The sequence below is a fragment of the Corvus hawaiiensis genome, chromosome 9 (assembly GCF_020740725.1).
Source record: "Corvus hawaiiensis isolate bCorHaw1 chromosome 9, bCorHaw1.pri.cur, whole genome shotgun sequence".
NCBI classification, from domain to species: Eukaryota; Metazoa; Chordata; class Aves; order Passeriformes; family Corvidae; genus Corvus; species Corvus hawaiiensis.
In genome coordinates this window covers 20162376-20185568 of record NC_063221.1, presented here as the reverse complement: position 1 = coordinate 20185568, position 23193 = coordinate 20162376, and the positions used below count along the sequence as shown (strand labels likewise).

At 38.2% G+C, this 23193-nt stretch overlaps 1 protein-coding gene across 1 annotated transcript in view; it reads left to right on the top strand.

Moving 5' to 3' along the window:
- ADGRL2 (adhesion G protein-coupled receptor L2) overlaps positions 1–23193 on the top strand; it is a 384704-nt gene that overhangs the window by 61464 nt on the left and 300047 nt on the right. The window contains exon 2 of the mRNA XM_048313593.1: positions 11771–11831. The gene's annotated coding sequence lies outside the window, so the exon portion shown is untranslated. The remainder of the gene's footprint in view (positions 1–11770; positions 11832–23193) is intronic.

The following is a 23193-nucleotide window of genomic DNA, read 5'->3' as shown; positions in this document are numbered from 1 at the left end:
GAAGCAATGCTGACAGGGTTTTTGAAAGATACATTGTCCTCCACAGCCTATTCACTTCATAATAATACCCCTTAAATTTGTTAATTTCTCACGATTTGGGGGCTAGAGCGAGTCCTTGTCAAATAATTTCAGTATTGACCATGGTTTAAAATGTTAATTACTGTGGAATTTGTCACAGATAGCATCAAACCACAGTGATACTAATCTATGTCATGGATTTGGAACTCCTTTGGGAAGCTCATATTTAGACTTACTGCTGAGTGAACATGACTGCTAAGATTACAGAGACCGTGGACAGTGAGGAAAACCAGTAATGCTCCTTCTGAGTAGAAGGTAAACAATAGGGTGATTGTCTGCTTACACATTGGGGCTAAACAGCCCAACTGCTGAGAAGCTTTAGGTAAAAAACCTCCTATCAGCAAGGAGTCTTGATGTTTTCTTCATGGAGCTAGATGTTGTCAAGGATTCAGCTGAGCCACCCTAGTGAGTGTACAGGAAGCAAAACAGGATATTCTTGTATAGGCCCTGTTTTGTGTAATTATGCAACACTTGAACTCTTGTGTATATTCCAGAATGGGTAACACATCTCTAAAAGGATCGACAGCAACTAGTGAGTGAAATATTCTTATGAAAAGTGCTCTTGATTGAAATCAGTGTGTTTACATTTTCAGCTATCTTTGGTAAGGATTGTTCCACCTCAGTGCACCCTCAAAATTAAGAACTTATTTTCATCCGGTTTCATTTCCTGTGTTTGTTTCTTTTAACAAGCAATCTAAATAATTTCCACTGTCTCTTAAAAAGGAAAAATAAGGGAAATGATCAGGAAAATATCAGTTCATCAAATATCTTCAGATATTTCTCAGGGATATGCTGTATTTGATGAAACACAGACAAATTCCCTGAGAGGCAGCAGAGCAGAAGTTTGTGCTTAGTGACTCCCAGATCTGTGCTGGGGGGCCTGGATACCCAGAAAGTCCTGGAATATGCAGCAAGAGTTTTGGGCCCGCTAGGTCCGTGTGTGTAACACAGAAGCCAGAAAACACTGGAAGCCCTGGCTGGGTGTGCATGTGCATGCACGTGTGTATCTACATAAATACACTATCTGCATAAGCAGTGTGCTGGGTTTATTTAAATGATCCGTTTCAATTAGAGTCTCTTTTGTTCTGTTTCTGTAAATAAAAACCACATGTTAACTTTTGAATAATCTCTGGTTTCAATAGCCTGAACCCTGCCATGTCCTGTTTGTACCACAGATAGTAATGAAACTGCTTTTATGAGTAAGAATCAGGGCTGAATATTAGAAACTAAACTTTGTTTTCAGCAATAAGTTTGTGTTTTGTTTTTGTGTTTGGGGTTTTCAGGGGTTTTTTATGTGTCTGGCAATAATGTTGCCCAAAGAAAAATTTTTGGCTAGTGCAAAGTAATGGACATCCTTCTGTGGTCTGAGGATTATAGCACGAGCACAGATTTTTCCATCCCATTATAAGACCACTCAAAAAGAAATCTGTCCTTCCCAAAACAGAAGAGAAAAAAACCCCAGATCCTTTATTTAAATAGTAGCAGTAATCTCATTTTAGACTTTCCTTGTTTTCTAATCTGTATACACAAACCCAAATTCTACTGCTGAAACAGTGAATGTCAACCAGGTTGTAAGTGTAAATGATGGCAGAATACAGCAACTGATTTGTAAATTTTTCTCTTCTCAGTCTTCAGTGTAGCTGATGCCAGATAGCCTGCCTTGATCTATGCTCATATAGTGCCAGTTCATAGTGTGGGAGTCAGAGGGAAACTTGCTTTAGTTCTCATATCCCACTTTTGTTGCAGTTTGCACAGGGGGCTATAACCTGTGCCTTTGCAACTTTTTTTAAAAATTTATGAGGGGAATGGAACTGCATTGAATATTTTTATTCAGAGAAATGAAATAGGTAATATTAGAATGAACAGAACAGGCACAAGACACAAATGTCTGTCATCTCCCTAGCTCCAGGAGTATTTTAATGGTGAAGATTTCATGGAACTATTAAGCAGTTTCACCTATCTCTCCCAAATGTTTCTTAAAAACAAAGAAAAATATCTGCAGAAGAAAAAGATATTGTTTTTAATTAAGAGAGTGGAGTATTTTTTACTGGGGTGTCAGACAAGTGCCGACTTCAGAGCAAGGGAAGGAGTAAGACCACATGGCTAGGAACAAAGCAGGGGGGTGAGGCTGCTTCCCCAATCAACAGCAGCAAGCTGTCCAACTGGCTCAATTGTCATGTGAAATCTCAGCCATAGCAAGGATCTAGGCAAGAAATATCTCTTAGGGTTTTTTTACTATGCTTTTAGCTTAAAAAGTAACAGTTCTGTTAAATTGAGAAAACAACAGTTTAAAAAAGTGTTCTGCAGAACCCTGGGTAAAGGTATGCATAAGCAGTCTTATCGTGCCAAAGTGAGGCTGGGTTTTTTTCTTACATATATTATTGAATTTGGGAGTTTTTTCCTCCTTTTAATATGCTTTTTGTGCAATCTTTTCCCTTTCATATTTGTTCTTCTTTCTGTGCTTTTCTTTCAGAATTTGTTTTGCCTCCTTCATTGCTATTCATTATTAAGATTGACAGTTCCTTCATATTTGCTTATTCCCTGTGCTTTTGTTTTAATTGTCAGCTTCCAATATCTTAGAGCAAACTTTGTTATATTTCAAAATGTTGTATTTCTTGATGTTCTTGCCCTAGATTTGTGTTATTTCTTGACCCTTTCCCAGAGTCTTGAGTTCTTATTTATTTGGTTTATTTTAAAGAAAACTAAGCTTCAAAATGCTTAGAGGAATGACCAATACAGACAAAACCAACAACTACAACAACAACATAAATTAAAAATTAAAAGAACTATAGATACAAAAGTACTTTTTTTTGTCAGAGACTTCAAGTCCCCAGATTCTTTGGAACTTGTCACATCATTCTGAGTGCTTTAGATGCCATCGTCTATGCAATACATAACTTTCAAGAATTTTGGGCTTGAAACGTGGGTGAGAATAGCTGGGGAAGGGTGTCACAATCTCTGCCAAATTTAATTCTGGGGCATAATAAGACAGCAGCCTGAGATATAGTGTAAATTATGGTGAAATCTGTACTCTAATTACTTTTTTAAAGCTTTAAAAGGCTTCCCTGTTCTTTCCAAATATCTCTGGAAGAACTATCCTGGTTTATACCCAACTCTTAAAGTCATTGTCACTTCTTGGGGTGCCTTTTCACTACCCCCAGTGTCAGTCTGATGTCAGCAACTTTCCCTGAGCATTATCACTGCAGGTTCCCACCAGTAGGTGTGGTGGACAAAGTGCTTTGAAAAGGTTAATCAGCAGCATTCATTAATAACTAGGTAACAGTATCCAACCTGCAGGCTACTGCTTGTTGGCAAATAGCTCGCGTGGTGCAAAGCTTGTAGTTTTTGTTCAACTGGTTGAGTGCCTTGTTGCCAGGCTTCCTGCTGGAGGAGGAGTTTGGCCGGACCACTGGGGTGTGTTGTGCAATGGCATTCATTGAACAGTGCTGCTGGCACCTCCGGGACTTCCCAAGGCTTCACATCTCCATGCTGAACTCACTAGCAGGAATTCAGTATTTTAAGCAAGAACAGAGTAGCCTTCCCAAGGATCCTGATTAGCTTCCACTGGTGCTTGCTAGAGTGAAACTCAGGAAAATTTGCTTGATTGTCAGTAGTCTTTTGACACTTTCCAGCGGCTCCCTTTCATGTGATTAGAAACATGGATAAACTCTCTAAGGGCTTACTGAGAAAGACACAGAGAAGAGATCAGTGTACAAAGGTAGGAAAAAACTCTGCAGTGCGCGCTTCTGCAGCAGCACAGCAAGTCTCCCTCTCAGCAGTGTCACTGTCACGTACACATGGGTGAGCAAAGCAACATGAAGATGTAGTAAATAAGTAAGGCCTTTGAGTCAGGCTAATCACTGGGTAGGCTCAGCCTGGGTTAATGGCTGAGATCGTGTCCTATTACACTGCTGACTAATGTACTTTTCAGACAGAAGTTTGTACTGTAGACTTGGCCTCAGGTTTTCCTGGTTTAATATCTCTGTCAAAAAGGTGCATGTTCTTCATATATCTTTGTATATTCATTGCATTTTATAGGTTAGACAAAATATTATTTTTCTAGCTGGATTCTATATTAAGATGAAAAACAAAACATAAAAGAAAATTACAAACTTCCTGTCTTTGTTTGGAAGATAACACACCACAGTAACAAAAACAAAGAACAGAATAATTTTTTGAGGCGATATAATTACAAAAATAATATTTGAATTACCTTTTAGGATTTTTAGCCTTAGTGTATCAGACTGATATTTGTCAAACAGGCTTATGGCTTACTCCAAGTGATTTTAGCAGCTCCGGTGGGGCTAGTTATGGTGTGAATTATTACTCAGTGTGAGTAAGGAGATCAGAACTAAGCCTAGATATGGTCAGAAGGAAAGAGGGTTTTGTCTGGTTTGTCTATGATAGATTTGCCCTGCTGCTAACTCCCTGGTCTTTCATTTAGTTGCTTTTTAGAGACTTTTGTTAAGACTTACAAGGAGTCCTGAGAGGACAATTGAGCTTTTATGGGGTTTTTTGCAGAAACAGGAAGAAAGAATCATATTGCTGGTTTTCTGTTAGTGTTGATTTATTTTCTGTTCATCCTGCAAATATTTCTTTATGAAATTTATTAAAAAAGAGAAAACCAACAAAACAAAAACCCCAAACAACCAAGTAATGTAAATTGGACTTTGAGGGAGTAAGAGCGTGAGCTTCAAGGTTGATCTGCATAAGGATTTCCCAAATATACAACAACATTATGATCAGCCCTTGCATCAAGGAGGGTGATAACTTCTGTTTTCTAAGAGAACGGATTTCCATGTGAGCTTGTCTCAGTTCACAAAGGCTTAATAACTAAAAAAAATCAGATTTTTTTCACAAGATGCTATAAAAATGAAACAAACTAGTATAGACTGTTAAAGTTAGTGGGCCACTTGCTGGGCTCAGTGGTACAAAATGGACCTGAAGGCTTCCCTCAGGCAGCCTCAAGAGTCCAGCTTCCCCTTTGCACCGGGAAAGCTCCTATGGATGAGCCCCTGGGACCAGCTCACAGCAGGCTGGGCCTTCCTAACTCACCCTGCTCTCGGAGGAATCTCCAGTTCTGGCAATAGAAACAGCTTCTTTTTTGCCAGGAACTGTCTCTTATTCTCTTGTCCTTTCTGGTGCTTGTATTAAATAGTTACAGCAAACTGGAGAATCTGTGCTGCAAGATGGTCAAAAGAATTTATGGCCTTTGGAGCCGATGGGACTAAGTTTGCTCAGGATCATGCCCTTAGTTAGCGTCCTGCAGCAAAAAGGCCTAGAGTTTAGTAAGGAAACTCTCTCAGGGATTTATAGTATTGATGACTGTAACCAAGCCTGGCAGCCCTTGGATCTTACAGCTCTCTCTGGGCCTAATCAAAGGCCATTGACGTAAACTAAAACATTTGACTTCAGAGAGCTGTGGATCAAACTCTGTGTCTACACTTACTGGGTTTGCCTTCCCCTCAGACACAACCTCACTTTAAAGTCTTTTCTTCTGACAGGCCTGTAGCCTCATTCCTCTCTCTTAAGCTGGGAGGGCATTTCACGGCCCTCTAAAATGCCCAGAAGTGACTTTTCCATTCTCACGGTGCAGTTTCACATTATACCTAATTCAGTGTAACTGCTGGCTGATCCCAAAAGTCCCATCCCTGTTTTACTGATACCAAGTTTAAAGATCATATAATCTTGGCAGGATGACTTGACACAAAATTAACCCAGTCCAACACACATCCCCTCTGTGTCGTTTGTGTCCCTCTACCACCACAAAAAAAAAAAAAAAACCAAACAAAAAACCAAAAACCCAAAGAAAAGCCAAAAAACAAACCACAAAACTCAAAATACCACTGTCCTTTTAGCAGTTTTCCACATTTTCCATGGATTAGTGTAATATGACTCTGTGCCATGAGTCTCAAAAACTCTGCCAGGGGCATTACATAAAAGCAAAGTTAATTTGCATTAAGGCAGAGAACCCAGACAAAGAAAACATTAAAAAGAATTCAAATGAAAATGATACGAAAGGTATTATTACCAGCATACAAGGCCTAGTCCAGAAGTATTAATTAGACACTGATCCAAAGATAATGGTTAAGATGGATATTATAAGTGTGAAAACTACCCTTATGTTATTATACTTAATGTGATTCTCCTCTAATTTTTTCCTCAACCCAGTTAGCTGTCAGTCAACATTTAGCATCTTGTTGGAAAGAACTAGTGCTTCATTTTCAGCCAAGTGTTCCTGGGCCACTGCAGATCTAATGTCACAGTAAAAAGAGAATGTCTCTCCATCCTTTCCTCTTTCTCCTACAGACCTTGGTGTTTCCTTTCAAGTCCAAAGTCTTTGTTAGCAAGCTAGTTTTTACTGCATTCTTTTGACCAGACATTGATGCATAAATAACTTCCGATTTACATGATTAGCTTAATTTTTTTCTTCACTTTAGATATAAACTCATTTTAATTCCTTTCTTGTAATTTAGATGGTGCAAGTGTCATCTACTTCCATATTACTCCCATTTCAAAGCATACCCTGGAACCTCACTTGAAGTCTTGAACTCTTTTATTCTGGGCATGTTTTGAAAAAAAAACCTCATAAAAGGACTACAATAACTATTATTAACCTCTAAATTTCAAAATGTCTTCATACCCCTATTGGGAGTCTAAGCAAATGTTCTCAGTTTCCCTTGACAGAGTAATGAGGAATTCTCCCTATGTGTTCTCTCTTCTCTATGGCTTGAAAATTAAATCTCTGTCTTTAGCTATGAGATGTGCAGCACATCTTTCTGAAAGATAAAGTTTATATCAGATTCAAGCTACCCAGCTGTTTCAGAGCTCTGCTTTTATGTCAGGTTTTAGATTTTGTGAGTGGAAGCTGCCTTACATATTAGAATTCATATTAATTGTAACTTTTAGTGTTACTTAGTAGCAGAGGTATTATTCTTTATCTTACAGTCTGCTTTACTATTCCAATTTTTTAAATTTGAGAATGTGTTCAAATTCCTATGGCAAAAATTACTCAGAAAAATAGGAAGCTACTTAAAACTAATGAAAGAAGAGTTCATTTTGAAAGCTGGAGGTGAAACAATTACCCCCATAAAGTTCATGAGCATTCTGACTGCTTTCTTGCAATGAAATATCTTATATTTGCTAGTAGTTTTCTAGTGGTGGCTTGTTCTGCTCTGATGTAAATTAAATGTGAGATGTTAGAAGCCTCAAAAGAGCCTTTTTGAAAAGATTCACAGGTGATGAGAGAGATCTGCAGTTTCCAAACTCACCAAGAAGCAGGTTTTTTACTTAGCATATCTTTTTCACTTTGTACCTTCTGTGTCAACTGTGACCAGCACTAGTCCTCTCACTTTCATCAGGGAAGCTACAGCTTTGGGGTTTTTGCTGTGCAACGTATCTTCTTATTCAGGTAAATGGAAAAATATATAGGAATGTCTTCTGGTTAATTGGTTGGAAGAAGCTGAGGTCCTTGCCACTCAGATCCTTTTGAAAATTTCAGCTGTGAGATACTTGTGCACTCCTGTCTCTGAAACATAACATCAGTGAGAAAAGGCACCAACTCTCAAGACGACATGACTTCCATCACTCTTCCTTGAGAATTAGTTATTCCTTTGTCTTACTTCATGAAGTAAATTAGTACAAATAAGGATTTTCTAGCAATGCACTGTCCTTGACCGTTTTAATACTATTTTGTTTCTGCAGATCTTTGAAAGGCTTTTTATGTGCTCAAAGCAGGGCAACAAGTTTCAAAACCTGAAAAAAATAATTTCCTATCTTCCCGTCAGTTCTAATTACCGGACCTTTCTTAAAACAGGTTCTTTCCTACTCAGAAGCCATGGTAGTGGCTAAAGACATGGAAACAAATTTTCCCACATAGCTAGTTCTATTCCTGAAATACTCAGATTCACTTTCAGTAATTTCCATTTGATTCTAGATATCCCCTGCTGAATAAACAAGCAAAGGAGGTATCTTCCATGTTAAAAGCTTTGTATATCTCCTTATTTACAGGGATATGGAGTTAGTGTAACATTTGCCTTTCTCAGAAATAAAAACCTGAGCCAGAAGATTTGCAAGTTGCCTTGATTTTACTCATTTTTATAGGAAAAAAATTCTTAAAACTCATTCTGAGTGTAAATTTCACTGTTAAGTGCAGATGAGAGCACATTATGAGGTTTCTCAGTGTATTTTGCTCTCCTTACCAGATTCCCGTGGGTCTTTTGAATCCATGTATTGCATTCATAACTTCTAAAAATCCTTCCTTTGAAAGTTTGCTTACAGTTTCCTTTTTCTTTGAATATTCTAAATTTGTTTGGGTTTGGTTTTTTTAATTACCTTTATGTCAATGTATACTGTGAGTGTACAAAAAGCTCTATCTTCTTTCTGTTTGCAATTTTATTCTGAGATGGTTGTTCCCAAAGCTATCCTGAAATTTCTCCCTCAAGACAAAACAAAATTTTCCCTTTAGGCATGGAAGAGTACTGTTTCTTATCCAAAATGCAATATTCCAAAATGAAATGTTCTGAATACGAGAAATACTGTCTCATATTCGGAGCACTGCATTTTATCATCTCAAGAGAAAAGCATCCAGTCTCTCTTCTAGCTCATATTCTAAAAAGATAGGCTTTAGGACTTAGTCATGGGGCTGGGTTTCACAGAATCATAAATACCACATTGAAGGGGACCTGCATGTTGCCTGTAACCCTTTATTCTATTCCATGCTTCCTCAAACACTTCCTCAAGCACAGAATTTTTAGGCAGGAGGAGGTAGGAAAATAAAACCGAGCTTTGCACTCAGAAGGACATCAGGGCTAATGTTTCCTTGCTGAGGATCAACCTGCCAGGCAAGAGACCAACCAGCAGGACAGGTTGGCTTTGTGCCTTTTGTGGGTTAGGCACATTTAGTATGGCAATGGAGCAGTATTTTACATCTACCTTCCATAACAGAAATTGCTTCTCACTTTGATAAGTGCGGGGAACTTCCCCTGATTTCCAGCTAACTAAGGGTGTGGGGTAGTAGAGAGGAAGGTGTAACTTTTAAGGGGGAAAATGGTCCCAGTTTCTAGAAGGAGCGCAGTAAAATCATTGTCTTCTATTTCTTAAACATCTGTTTAAACATCATTTTTTTAAAAAGCAATGGTGTATCTACAGCAGAAAAATGTTAGCATAATCTTTAGCAAATTCTAAAGCTGTTATGGTTAAGCTGCAGACATGCACATCTCAATCACACTATCTTTCAGTGAAATGGGCTAAGCTTTCCTTCACTGTATAAACAGATGAAGAGTACTGTGCTTTTCCTTTGGTATTAAATCTTGCCTAAAACTGTAAAATAACACATTGAAATAAGTTATATCTATTCTTGAATATTAAAAAAAAATTTGTGTAAAAGAAACTGTTGTCCACAGGCCTGTAAGTTTAGTGCTGACATGACTCTTTTATATGGCCCATTCAAGATAGATGATGAAAGAAAGTAGCTCTTTTTTTTGTGTTGGAGATACTTGAAAAACATAATTTTAAAATAACTGCATGCTTTAACCCTTGAGGAGATTTTTTTCTAACACTATAGTGTTTCAAGCATGTAGACTTTTAATACAACTATTACACATCAAAGTATTAAGGAAAGCTGTTGAACCTCAATCTCTCCTTTCTCCCCCACACTCTGAAAACTGAACATTTCTAAATAAGTGACCATTGCCAACCTGAGCCAGAGGGCAGCATTCACCACCTTATGGTACACTGCAACTCCTGATGAGTCTCAGCTACTTTTTAACTCCTCTTTCTCTGTGCAGTAACAATAAATGCATTTTAAAAAGGCTTGCCTCATGTGGCCTGTTGCAGAATTGTTAAATGAATAAAGGACATTGCCATTAGAGTTCAGTTATAAATACATTTGAATTTTAAACTGAACATATGCTACTTCTCTGCTTGAAACTACCAGCTTTTCCTTGAAAAAGCCATGCCACAGACCCAGGCATGCCATAATAATAAGACTTAGGATTGAGGATGTCAAAGCTCTTTAAAGATGGTATCACTATCTGAATTTGATTCATTAGATACTAAGGAAGTTTCTTACTTGAGGCTGCACAGTGATCAAAACTGATACAAGAATAGAGCTCCTCTGTCTTAGCTGTGATCTTGATTTAGTTCCTCCTTTAGTACTCTGGGTATCAATTTCAAAGTAAGTTTTTATTTATAGCTTTGTTTTTTTTGCTGCAAAGTTGTTGTTCACTTTGTTTTCTTTGATAATATTAAATGTCTTCTATCTCAGCTTAAAATCAAATTTCTATAGCTAATTTAGGCTAGAGAATTCCTTGAATACTCAGTTATTTGTAACTCCAGTTCCACACTCTCGTCCCCCGTAATCATTACATAATCATTTTTCCAAGTAAAATATTTTTGATCAGATCAGAAATGTATGAAAGATTAGAAAATATTTCTTGGTGTTGAGACGCACGCAAATCACTTATTTAAGAGAGAGCCAGAGATAAGACAAACAAGTTTAAAAAAGAAAAAAGTAATGAAACACTTGTCTGCTTAATTTGACAAAGAATAAGTCTGGAGTTGTTACTGAATACCAGGAGCGAGTAGAGGAGAAAGTAAGAGAGGAAGGTGGATGTAAAGATTATGTAGGGACGGGGACACTTTGCTCTCAGTCCAGTTTGTGGAAATACATGCTTAGCCATAATGCCAAATCCTGAAGTAACTTTGCTACATGCAGTGGGAACTTGCTTTCATTACCTGGAAATCTAACATTCTCTGGGTTGATTTCCACAGAATGTCTCCAGATTTTAATGAGGATAGCTGAAAGTAAACTTGACCAGAATTTCCCAGATGATGATGAGAGGGTTTTAACTGTGTTTTGTTTCACAGCAAGTGATGGGGGAATTTTAATCTGCAGTGGCTAAGATCAGTTTGAAACCATTTGCAGCTGAGTATTGGCCATCACTTTGAAATTTAAGAGAAACCAAACATATTTCAGGAGATTTATTTCAATCACAGATAGAAAACAATGGGGTCCCATGGCAAGCTGAGAGTCTGCTCCTTTTAAAGGAGCACATGCCACTTCAAGGAAAAAAAAGCATGAAAGGAAGCAGTGGTGTGCAAATCAAAATAACCCCTTTGTCTTTCTTTCTGAATTCATGCTTGGGGAAGAATAGAGTGTAGGGGAAGAATTCAGACCTGTCTTTATTCAGTCTCCAAAGGCAACTACTTTCTCTCTGGATGAGAAAGAAATTTAGTTTTAATGGTGGTGGAAGCCTTCCTTTATTTTCATGATCAAGAAAGGCAGTTGGCAAAAATGCTCTCTTCAAATAACTAATTCTTGAAGATTAGAAATTAATTGGTTTGGGTTTGGTGTTTTGGTTGGGGTTTTTTTGTTTGTTTGTTTGTTTGTTTGATTACTGCCCTTCCACTACTATGTAAGATTCATCAGTTTTTCACCTGCTCTCAGCCACCAAACTGAGCTTCTGGATTCATTCAGTCACCATTTTTTTCCTCCTTGCCTGCAATACAATTTTGTCACTCTTCTAAGATCACTGATCAAGGAAGAAAAATCTCCCATATCCTTCTTTTGCTAGATAAATATGGATTCATTTCTGATGAGGGGTGTGATTAAACATATCATGTTTTACTTTTTTTAATGCTTGTAATGTTTGTATCTTAAATCTACAAATATTTTCTGCTTTTTTTGCAGGTGACAGTACTCCAGTGACACCACCTTGCCTGAAGCTGGGCAGAATGAAACCTAATCTTGGGTAAGAGACCTGTAAGTGATTGGAGGTGCTATTGTGGCAGACATAATTTGGTGACTTCTTCCTTGCTGTTTCCTTTCATCCTTTCCTTAAAGCATTGCTGATGAAGTTGATATGAAGGTAGGCCCCTCTAAATTTTTCATGTGCATTTATCCCCTGAATTAATGTTATCTTTGGCAATTTTCACCAGTTATTCAGTGCAGTGCTGCCTGTCTGCCCTCTGAGCTTTCAGGCTAGTTTGGGTCCTAAGCTCAGATCACCAAATTGCAGCATGACATGCTGCCACTTAAGCACTTAATTATACCTAAGGAGACAAGGATCCACATTGTACCCTTTACAATAGAGCCCCAAGAAGAAACAAATCCCAGTGCCTTGCTGGCCAAAGGGACCTTTGCCAGCACCAGGTGGTGGGAAGCATGAGGAAGTGAGTGGGGTGAATCCTGGCACTGCCTGTGCAGCCACAGTGACAATTTCTTTAAAAATGCTGCTTTTGAGAGAAAGACCAGTAGTGTTTGGTGTCAAGGGGCTGAAAAGGGTGCTATGTGGGGCTGAAAAGCCTCGTAGCCGTTCCTGATGAACCATTTTCTGTGCTCCCCCTCCTACATGGGTGGTTGTACTTACCTGGCTACTGTGCTCTTGCATCCAGGTTTTGCCAGGTGGTTATCTTCTTGCTTGCATCTGTTTATTCTGTATGTGCCTCCCTGGAAGGCAAAGTCTAGAAAGGTGCAACCAATTATCAATGATGCTGTTGGGATCTTTTGTCTGGTAGAGCTCCTGGAGTTCTACCAGTGGTCTAATTTAATTACCTTGTTTCAAATTCAGTTTTAGTGGGAAATTCAGAGGAATACAAAACCACTGAATTTATCCATTTGCATAAACAAATACTGTGTTTGTTTTACATCATCTATGATATCTGTACGCAGCTTCTCTTTTCTAGTAATGATGGACATTTTCTAAGTCATTGGGCAGGGGCAGCTGGCAGCAAGTGAGTTTAATGGCAAGTGTAGGTCTTGCAGAATTTCTGAACTTAGTAGCTTCATGTAAGTTACAATACTAGGTGCTTTCCTTTGAGTACAAACACCATCGTGCTGTAACTTCATCTTTAAGGCTTTTCTGTTCTCTTAATAGAAGGAAACCTGCTTTTGTATAAGTTTATTGGGAGGATCAAAGTATGTTATATAAATTAATTTTGTGCTAGATAGGTAGCTGAAATGAATTGCTAGAATGTTTAGAGTGGTTGAAGATCTGTGTTCTGTATAGCCACTGACTGCTGTAGAAGGTTGAGGCATTGTGATTTGCTCTCCTGTGTCTCTGATTTGAGTTTATAGGAGAATAATAGCACCACACTTCATAGTGTACTATAGTGGGACACTGAAGTCATGCTGCAAGGTGTTTAAGGCAGTAATAGAAAAATATCATTTTAAAATAGAAAGGTAGGTAGTCAGTGCTTAGGGCTTTCCAAGATTTTGTTGTAGGTTATTTGACAAAATCTCATCTTTTTAACTATTGAACAAAATATTATATGAAGCAAGTATCTGTCTTCAGGAAAATGTGTCTATTATGTGTTTGAGGAGAGGTTTACTTTGTATTCTGTGGAAGCTGGACATGCAAATGAAGTATTTGCTTATAAATTCTTATGGTCATTGAAGAGACCTCACCTAATTCTTTTCTTTTAAATGAAAAAACTATGACAAAGACAAAGATTTTAAGCCGATGATTGGGATCCAAAGGACAGATAATGCAGACTCCAACTGCGTTTGTAATAGTTCAATTCTGTAAGTGAAATATGTTCTCTATCTCGAAAAAGAATGAGAATATGAAAGATGTTGTGTCAGTGATTCTTCAGATTTTCATTCTATTGATCAGCGTTGAAGAAAATGTATTTCCATACACCTCTCTCCTTTTTTCAAATTTCCAGTCTCAGTTTTTTGTGTGCTTCATGGAGAGGCTGTATACAATTATGCCTTGCTAGTAAAACAAGATAAAATAATATAATCCCATTGCATTGTCACAGAGATAAAGCGTGTGATAACTCATTGTTTTAGTTGATCAGCAGGGTGGCCTAGTAAAATGAATTCCCATCTCCTGGCTTTGGCTTATCTTCTGATTCCTGAGAGACACAACAAAGAAAAATAACAATAATAATAGAAGTAGTATTTTTGCTTTCGTTTGATGTGAATATTGCAATAGTGGAGTCTCATGACGGAAAGGACAATAATTGTGTGTTCTACCTGAACATCAATGGCATCACATGCTGTAGTGTGACTGTTGAAATGTTGGACTTGTGTGGTAATAACTACACACTTATAATAACAATTATAAAACCACATTGAGTATGCAATCACCTCTAGCCTGCTTATAATTGGTACCACACCTAAAGGTCCTAAATTAGGTCTACTCAAGTACTAAACATAAATACCGTAAGTGTCTTTCCTAAACAACTCACATTTTTAATATTTTCATTTCTGGAATGTGCCACCTCAGACTACACCTGTCAATTATTGCAAACATTTCCCTGAAAGAGACAAAGGCTCTGAATCTCATCTGCAAACCTTTCTTTACATATCCAAGAGGAGCAGTCAAATCATCAAAATACTATTTTCTCAGAAATAAAAAATTGGCAGCTCCTGCACTTTGTATGTTTGATTTATTAAGTGTGGTTGTCCTCTCTTGATTTGAGCAACTTGAAAGCAAACACACAGGACCTCCTGCATTGTGTCTTGCTTTGCATGAAAACACTGCCCAGCTTCCAGACAGGGTTTTAGCTCAGGCCATACTGGTTAATTTTGTTAAAAAAGAGTCTCAGCACATAACTGATATTAGGGAATTAAGAGAGGCTGTTCTCTATACACTCTTCTTCCCTGTTGTACTGTGAAAGAAAAGCAAATTTCACAGGTACAGAATGTATTCGCCCATCTCTTTTTTGCACGCCAGGGACAGACTAACACACAAATCACTGTACAAAACCCCTCTGGGCCACGCTCAGTAGGCCCTGAATGCCTGTGCTCAGACTAGGGCTCTGCACCTTTATTAGCAATTCTTGTTAAACACCTTAAATATTGTGGTGGGTATCACAAGGCAGGATCATTCAGAGAACTTGCATTGCACATCATAGTAATGTCCTTCAAAGTCTTCACAGTAGCAGCCTCTTCCCCTCCTCCCATCCTTCAGTAAGCAGCATAGAGGGGCTGCCTCTAGGAAGGGCTTTAAAGATCAGCCTCACTGCCGTTCTTTTGCGGGGGGGGGGGGGGGGGGGGGGGTTCTTGTGCCCTTCTGAGGCCACTGAGAAGCAGCAAAAGCTATATTCCTGAGCCTGTAATAGATGCAAATTGTGCAGATGAAGGAGAGGAAGCTCTAACAGCCGTTGAATGCAATCTGTGAACACTACTGTTTCATTTATAGTGATGCTACCTAGGCATTTGCACTTAAAAGGAACAATAAAGAGGTGTCAGAACAATCGCAAGGCTGCAGAATTTAAACTGCGGCAAAGACGTTTTGAGTCATGTGAAATGTTGCCTGCAGAAGATCTGCTTTTTCCGTTAGGTTTTGTTATTACTGAAGGCTGTTCTAGTTCTCCTTGTTTTATGACACCGACTGGTTCATTTGCCTTCAAAGACTCAAGATGCAAAGAGGCAGGGAAACAAATTAAGTCAAAACTGCAATGGCTGGTGAAAACTGCACGAAGAATGTCATGGCTGCTCTTTATTTGTCTATTTAGTTTTGAAGTAGCTTTGCTATACAACGGGATGGCTGATTCACTAACTTGCCAGCTGCCTCCAGCAGGCAACAGGAGAGTTGCTCTAATGTTTCAGTGTTATTCTTGCTTGCAGGACAAAGGGCTGATCCTCAATTGATGCCAACCTTTGGAGGTATGCATATTACCCTGGTGAGGATCTGAACTGCTGTTGCCTTTTAGTCTTTTTATTTGAAGTAGAGAAGGGGTTTTGCATAGGTGATAAATTGCACACCAAAAAATTAAATAAAAATCTAGTGGCTGTCAAACAACAGACGGTTGCTGATGAACAGAGAATGATGGGCTTGCATATAGTGTCCTGTTAAAGGCACAATAAACTGTGACTGTGTGCTGAGATTATGATTATCTGCAAGCACTTGCTGCTTACTGGCTGCAAATGTGAAAGCTATGTGTACCTAGGAAAAACAAGGAAACAGAGGATTTGTTGTACGGCAGTAGGTGTATTTAAAGTGCCCTAATCCTACTGAATAAGAGCAAACACTGCTTGAAAGGGAGTATGGAGTTTAAAAAAGGAAAATATGTTGTTTGTAAAAAAAAAAAATAAATAATGGGGTAAAGCTGTATAAATTTTAGAGTATGATTGGCTTTGTAGCTACAGAAGAATAAAATACATCAGAGGACCTGTTGTCACTCTGGATCTTCTAGACTTCCCATGGGATACTATTACCTGATTTTTATTAATATCAGTCATTTGAATTCCATTAGTGTTCAGAGACCATGATTTAGACTCAGTCATAGTAATGTAGCTGTATCCCAAAGAACTCACAGTTTAAATAGACAGGATAGGCAATTATCAGGCAAATGTCCCACAACTAAAGAAGAATCAAATTACCGAAGACTTTGTCTTATCTTAATGTTCGTTTGGTTTCTTACATACCTCAGTAAAATGAGTAATCTGTAAAATGAGAACATGCTGTTCTCATATTTTGGAAAAGTTCTAGGAAAACTAATGATAGTAAAATGTTCTCAAAACCTTTTATTTGGTATAAGTTTAAAGTGATGATGTTTTTCATATCATATGAATTTGAACTGTGTAAGTCTCTTGAATCTTTAGCTTTTAGTGAGGAATGCATTTCCCAGGGAAATGCAGGAAGGGCAGCAAGACTGTTTGTTTTAATAGCTCTGTGTGTGTGTCTGGACATGTGAGTGAACAAGAGATCAGCAGGGCAAAACGTGCCCTAAATGCTGTAAAGTCTCATACAATTGTGTCAGACAGTAAACCCAAATGAACTTGCAAAGTCATGCACTAGTTCAATTTTGGAAAGGAAAACCTGGCTTTGAAGCCAACCAAATCAATCCCTAGTTCAAATTAAATTTGGAGTATCCTCTGAAGCTCCAATACACAACTCCAATAACAATCAGCACTTAAGGTGCAGGCAAATAATGTTTCATTTAAAAGAAATTGAATAAGGATTACTGACAGAGAAAGTTTTTGATGCTGTTTTGTCATTAAAGACAAATTATAGCATTATTGTCTTAATCCCATATGTTTCAGTCATCTCTCTCTCCCTCTATCTCTCTCTCTTTAATGCACAAAAATCTCTGTGCATGGTTGGTCTTGTGTCTTCATCTCATTAAAGCCTTGCCATGCAAATGTATTGTAAGTGTTGCCTGAAGACTTCTGTCTCATGCAAAATTTAGCTTAAACTCTACTGGCATCAAATAATTTGTTATGCACAAACCTTCTGTTTGGTTTGCTGACATTCCTTCTTAGCTGGCTCTCATGGTGATTCATTATCTTGTGATATAGATTTCCAAGTATCATCTTTGTATTGATTTTTATATCTTTAATAACCACTCCACAGAAGATGGCTCCACTTGGTGTCATTGATCGCATCAAAAATTCAAGGCTTACAGAAATACTAGAGGGCTAATTGGTAGCAGAACATTTCAGACTTAATACAGTCTTAATCTTCTGCACTAACCTGAATCAAAGATTTCCTTATTAAGGCTAAAGGGAAACTTGTGAATAACTGGAAATTACCTGGTGAGAGCAGGTAAAACATAGTAAATGGAGATAACAAAGGTTAGATCTGAAAAACAGCTCTCTTTTTTTCTCTTCCTCTTCACCTAAGTATCCTCCTTAAAGAAGAGGCAGTACATAATCCTTCTAGCCGTGGAAAAATGTGTGTTCACAGCATCACATACTGTGCAGTGGGCCAAATGGCATTGAGTTTGTGACTAATTAAAGACAGCTATTAGGTCTGACAAGTTCAAAAATGTGTGCTGTGGGTCACACGTTTCAAAAATAAGTGATCAAAGATAGGTAATTTTAATCTTTATTTTTTTATGTAAAAATTAAGGGTTGTATTTGTAAGCTTACAGTCTTAGATAGTCAAGTCTTGGCTAGGTTTGAATCTAGAATATCTGAAAATGTGGGCCAGAACAGCAATCTGAGAGTCCTTCAGTCTGTTTAATTTGCCTTAATGTGTTGTTTAAAGCTTCTATCTCGTTAGGTTTTTCAGCAGTGTGGTTTGTCAATGACAAGGAGGTGATATGTGTGTCCATGTTTTTTCGTGACTGTATATTTTTTCACTAAGTGGCACTTTTTCACTAATTTTTTTTCTGGGACTTTGCACTTTTTATATTCTAAAACTTGAAAGCAACTGAAAATAAGCTACACTGAGTTACAGGGAAGGGTTTTTTTTTTAGAAAATCCAGTGATAGACAAAGAATATGTGGAGACAGCAACATGTTAAAACCAGGAAAGATAATTTCTCAAAAAAGCTGCCCTTGTAAATTGTTAAAAAGCTGTTAAAAAAAGTGTCTTCCAACAGCCACATGGTCTGTGGATTAAACATATCAAGGCAGATTGTCCAGCTACTACTAAGAGTATCAATCAGGGCTACTCAATCAGTTCTTGCCAATAAAAGGCATTGAGACAGCACCAAGTCTGCTGGTTCAGTCAGACACTGCATGCCATCTGTGCAGTGGGAGCTGCCTGGTATGTTTCCTAAAAGATTAGAAGAACAGTTAGAAACATAGGATCTCCCACAGGAATGTGAGAGACATCATATATCTGGGAACTTGGTGAGAATAAAAATGAAATGTGTTCATAGAGCAGGCTGGAATGACCTTGGTCCCTTTTGACCTCTGTGGTAAGCAGACCTCTTTTTCCACTAGACCCTATCAGGTCTGTCAGGTTAGCACTAGTTCTTTATGAACAACCTAAATTTGGAGCTGGCTGTAAGAAACTCCCATTATTCTCATAAAGTCCAATCAAAAACACATTACACGGTTAATGCATCCATACACCTCTCATGCCTTTATTATGTTCCTGTTGTCGCTCTCAGACTGAGAGGAAATTGTTCACATCAACCAAATCTTCTCAAACAGGAATCTAGCAGCTCTTTTCATTTCAGATTTTTACTGTGTTCATCACTAACCTGACTGAGGAATGTATTCATGGAGTAAACCAATCAGTCAAGGAAATGCTGTCTTCTTATTTCCAGGGAGAGGAACAGAAAATATGAGGCCAGTCTAAGCACTGCTTATTTACAGGGGTGAACAGCAACTCGTAGAATTTTTGTCTAGCCCTGCAGAACAATTCCTATGAATGATTATATATGAATACACTCCTTAGCCATCAGCACAACTGAAGGATTTATGGTTTGGTCCCAAGTAGGCTATGTGATGAGGGACAGTGATAGAGCTGGAATGTAGTCTAAATTTACTGACTTCCAACTTTGTATTGTTCCTTTTAGTTTAGAATTGGCTTCCATTAAAAAAAAAAAAACAAACCTCTGTTGGCATTCAATGACTTATTATGGACATGGTATTTATTATGGACACGTACATTACCTACCAATAAACAGAATAGGAAGATACAACATATTGGCAAAAATTTGGTGGCTGTATAATTGTACCTGAATTCAAATGTAAACACCTCTCCTCCTTACCCCCCATATTACATATTCCATAAGCAACATATTACAGAAGACTCATGAAAGAGTACCAGAGCAAACATGGTTCAGATGTCTATTGAATCTCTACTATTCTGTCCTCCTAAGATTTTTTCCATAATTTTTTTCCTAGCTGTATAATTAAGCATTCAAGGATGGAGAGAAAGTGGGCAAAAAAGCCACTGGTTCTTCCAGCAAAAAAGAAAGCACTGAACAGTAAAAGCTTAGGAGATCACCCATTGGCTTTAATTTCTGTATTTTTTTTTTTTAAATTTCATTCATTGTTTATTCTCAGAAAACTTCACGTTTTGAAAAAAAGACCCGTGGTCTCCTGCCTTAGTTACAGGCTACGAGAAAAAGGAAGAATCTCAGAGTATAACTTACATCTTTTAGTAAGCACCATTCTTCAAATCTATCCCTCACTTTGTCCACCTGCCAGTGTTCGTAGTTCACGACATGTAGCTGTGAGGCCTGGTTGTGCTGCAGGACGTAAGGGTAATTCCCATTGATTTCAATGGGTATTACATGCATCCTGCAGCGGGAGAGTAGGGCCCTCAGGTTTCACTGAATAGCAAATAGTCATGTAAAATCCTCGGGTCCTATTCTTTCTCTGCAGGGTATGTTGAAGTCAATGGGAGTTACTTGTTAGACGCTGTGATGGGAAAAACTTATCCTTATAAGATAAAGTTGTCCATTCATTGCTGCATTTCGATTAATTTTTTACAAAGATCCTAGTAATTAGATTTTTTCTATAGAAAATATATTATCTTCTGACCTTCTTTATGCCACTTTATAATTAAAAATGAAGCTAACCGAAAAGGAAACGCATACAAAACAAAAGCCCACAGAAAAATGTGAGAAAATTGAATTTACAAAATTGCCATGATTTTAGTGTAGAAGTTAAACAACTCTTTGTGAGAGACTAAAATGTTATTCTCTAGAAGCACTCTCTGCTCACACCAGGTATCCTAACAGAAACTTCCATTATTGATTCTACTGATCTAAATAAGGAACTAGAATTTGGCAAATCAATACAGAATCTGACATCTGTTTCTTATGGCTTGGATTTTGCAACTGAGTTTCCACCAAATCAAAGTTTACACCCAAAGCAGGTTTTAAATGTCTCCTTCACCGGCATGTTGTAACATTAGCTGAAGGAAAGGCTTTCTTCCCATCCCCCTGTCCTCTCCTACTCTTCCACCCCCAAGTGCTGTCCTTGAAAGCAGCATAGAACTTAAGAAATCTGGGCAGTCTATCAGTTTGCTATGGTTCGTTTTACCTAATCCAGACATCCAGCACAGCAGGGGGAAAACTGCTGTATCTAGTGAAACAAGAGCATGAATAATTAAAACTCTGTTATTAATGAACTTCCAGTCGTTATGTAAATGAAACTGATTTCAAGTCTAATTTGTCAGCCTGAATTCTTTTTCTGTTCTCCTTTTGTCTAGGACAAGAACTCATCATAATGGACTTGATAATAAAACACTGGCAGACATGCTGTGTGCAGTGCCCATCTGAGTTAGGGCTTTTAGCATGGTTAATTGATACAGTTACTGCGGATAAGTCTATAAGGCATTTGTATGGCTTTACGTTTTACAAGCTTCTTTTTTTTTTTTTTTTTTTCCCCCTCTTTTGACAGTGCTAGCTATTCTTTGCACATTCCTCATTACCATTTACCTTTACATGAGGGGTGGCTTGTAATTACCGGCTGGTAAATACTTTCCTTCTCATTTCGTGCGCCGTTCAAAGACAGCAGAGTTCAGAAAGGTCTGTGGGAAGGGAAGTCTGTAGTTATCAAACAATGGCTAACAGTCACCAGGAGAAAAAGCCTGTCAAAGCACAAGGCTGCCGGGCACTGGGTCCTTGCCCCATTGTCTTGGATCAGGTGTCAGTTATCGTCCTGCCCACTACATTTACTTGGATAGGAAATAACCAGTATTGAAGTGATGTAGAAAGGACAGGCACTCCACTGGGAAGGGTGAGATTAGGTTTTAAAAGAAACCCTGAATTTTAATTTTTTTACTTTCACCAAAGCCAGGCGGGATCTTTTGAAATAGTCCCTGCCCTAAATTGATTAAGCATGTGGTGGACAGCCAGATATAGTGAGGTAGGTGGGGCTGAAGGGTTGCCTCCAAATCATTATTTGTTTGGGGTTTTTTTTAAGTCCTCTTACATCTGTCCTTTAATTCTTGCCAGTTAAGTCTCTCTTTTTTTCTTTGGTTTTATTCTTGTCAATATATTCAGTATATTTTGATTTATTATATCTGATTTATATTGTAAGGAAAAAGTTGTTAGTGGAAGTTCAGAAAGTAACCAAGGAGAGGAGCATAAGCATATATTTCACTATATACCATGTGCTAAGAAAGGAAGAGGTAGACAAAAGAATCCTCAAAACAGGATATTAAGAGTATTTAAAATAAATAAATAAAAATTTAAAAAATAAATTTAAAAACCCGGACCTGGAAGAAACAGTGTCTGCAGTCCCCTGGCACCAGCCTAGGTTTGGTATCAAGGGTGGAGAGTCAAAACTGGACATTTTATTCACAAGGAAACTGTGAAGTAGGAATTATTTATTTTATTCTGTGTCAGGAAGAACCGATCTCTTTTTTTTTTTTTTTTTTGTAGCTTGCTCTTTAGGGCTTTTTTCTTTTTTATGATATACTAAGAGTGTTCTTTATGTGACTTTTTTTTTTTTAATCAGCTTACTCTTTAAAAGAGGCAAAAAGCACAGCTGGATCACTGGTTCTACTCATAGGAAATTGAACAAGGGTAAAAAATTCTCAGTATAGAAGTGGAAAAACATATATTAAAGATTTCTTTTCCAGTTTTTTTCTCTTTTCCTCCACCCTAGGCTTTCTCTCTGTGCCACCGTTGTGCAGAGCTCTAGATACATAGTATTTAGAATCACCCTCTGAGTAGACAGGCCTACTGGCCCTTCTTTACTCTGGTGGACCAGGCAAAATGTGAAGGCCTGGGAGCTGGAAAGAATTAAGAGGAGGACAAGAAGTAGGTGTGAGTATTGAGAGAAGTAGCATTTTCTTCCATCAGTAGTGCTGGGATAACACCAGTAGCACAAACCTGAGAGATGATGAATCTCTGGGTAAGGATGTTGGGCAAGCAGAGCTGGGGCATACTGGAAGATGTTGTCAAGGAGGACAAGGCATGGGAAGCTGGTCAGGCTGAGCCTGCAGCAGGAAATTTTTTTGCTGTGGAGAAAGGAGAGACTGATTTAGAGACTGTTGGCAGACTTTACAGGGACGGGGACCTGAAGGGTTTCCTTATTCAGCTTACTTAAAGATATTCTTAAAAGAGCAGGTTTCTTGCAAATGCCATGTGTTAGGTATTAACAGGATTCTAAAGAAAGTATTGCTGACTGGAATTATTTTTAAATAAAGCTTTTGCCCTGAAATCGTGTTCATGCATCTTATCACTGCTAAAATATAAACAGGCTGGATGTAGACTGCTACATGAAAGGGACAGAAAGGTCTCTCTAGGCTTTTGGGGCACCTTTCTTAGTTCTTGGGTCAACTTGCCTGCAAAGGGAAAGTTTTTGGCTTGTCTACTAAAACCCAGTGTATTTGGGAGGGCTTCCGAGTGTACCTTCAATTCACGCTGTTACACTCTCAGTTGTGCTGTGTAGGTTAGTGGCCAGCAAAACTCTGTCCTGCCTGAAAGAGGTGCAAATGCCATGGAGGAAAAAGTTCCTTGC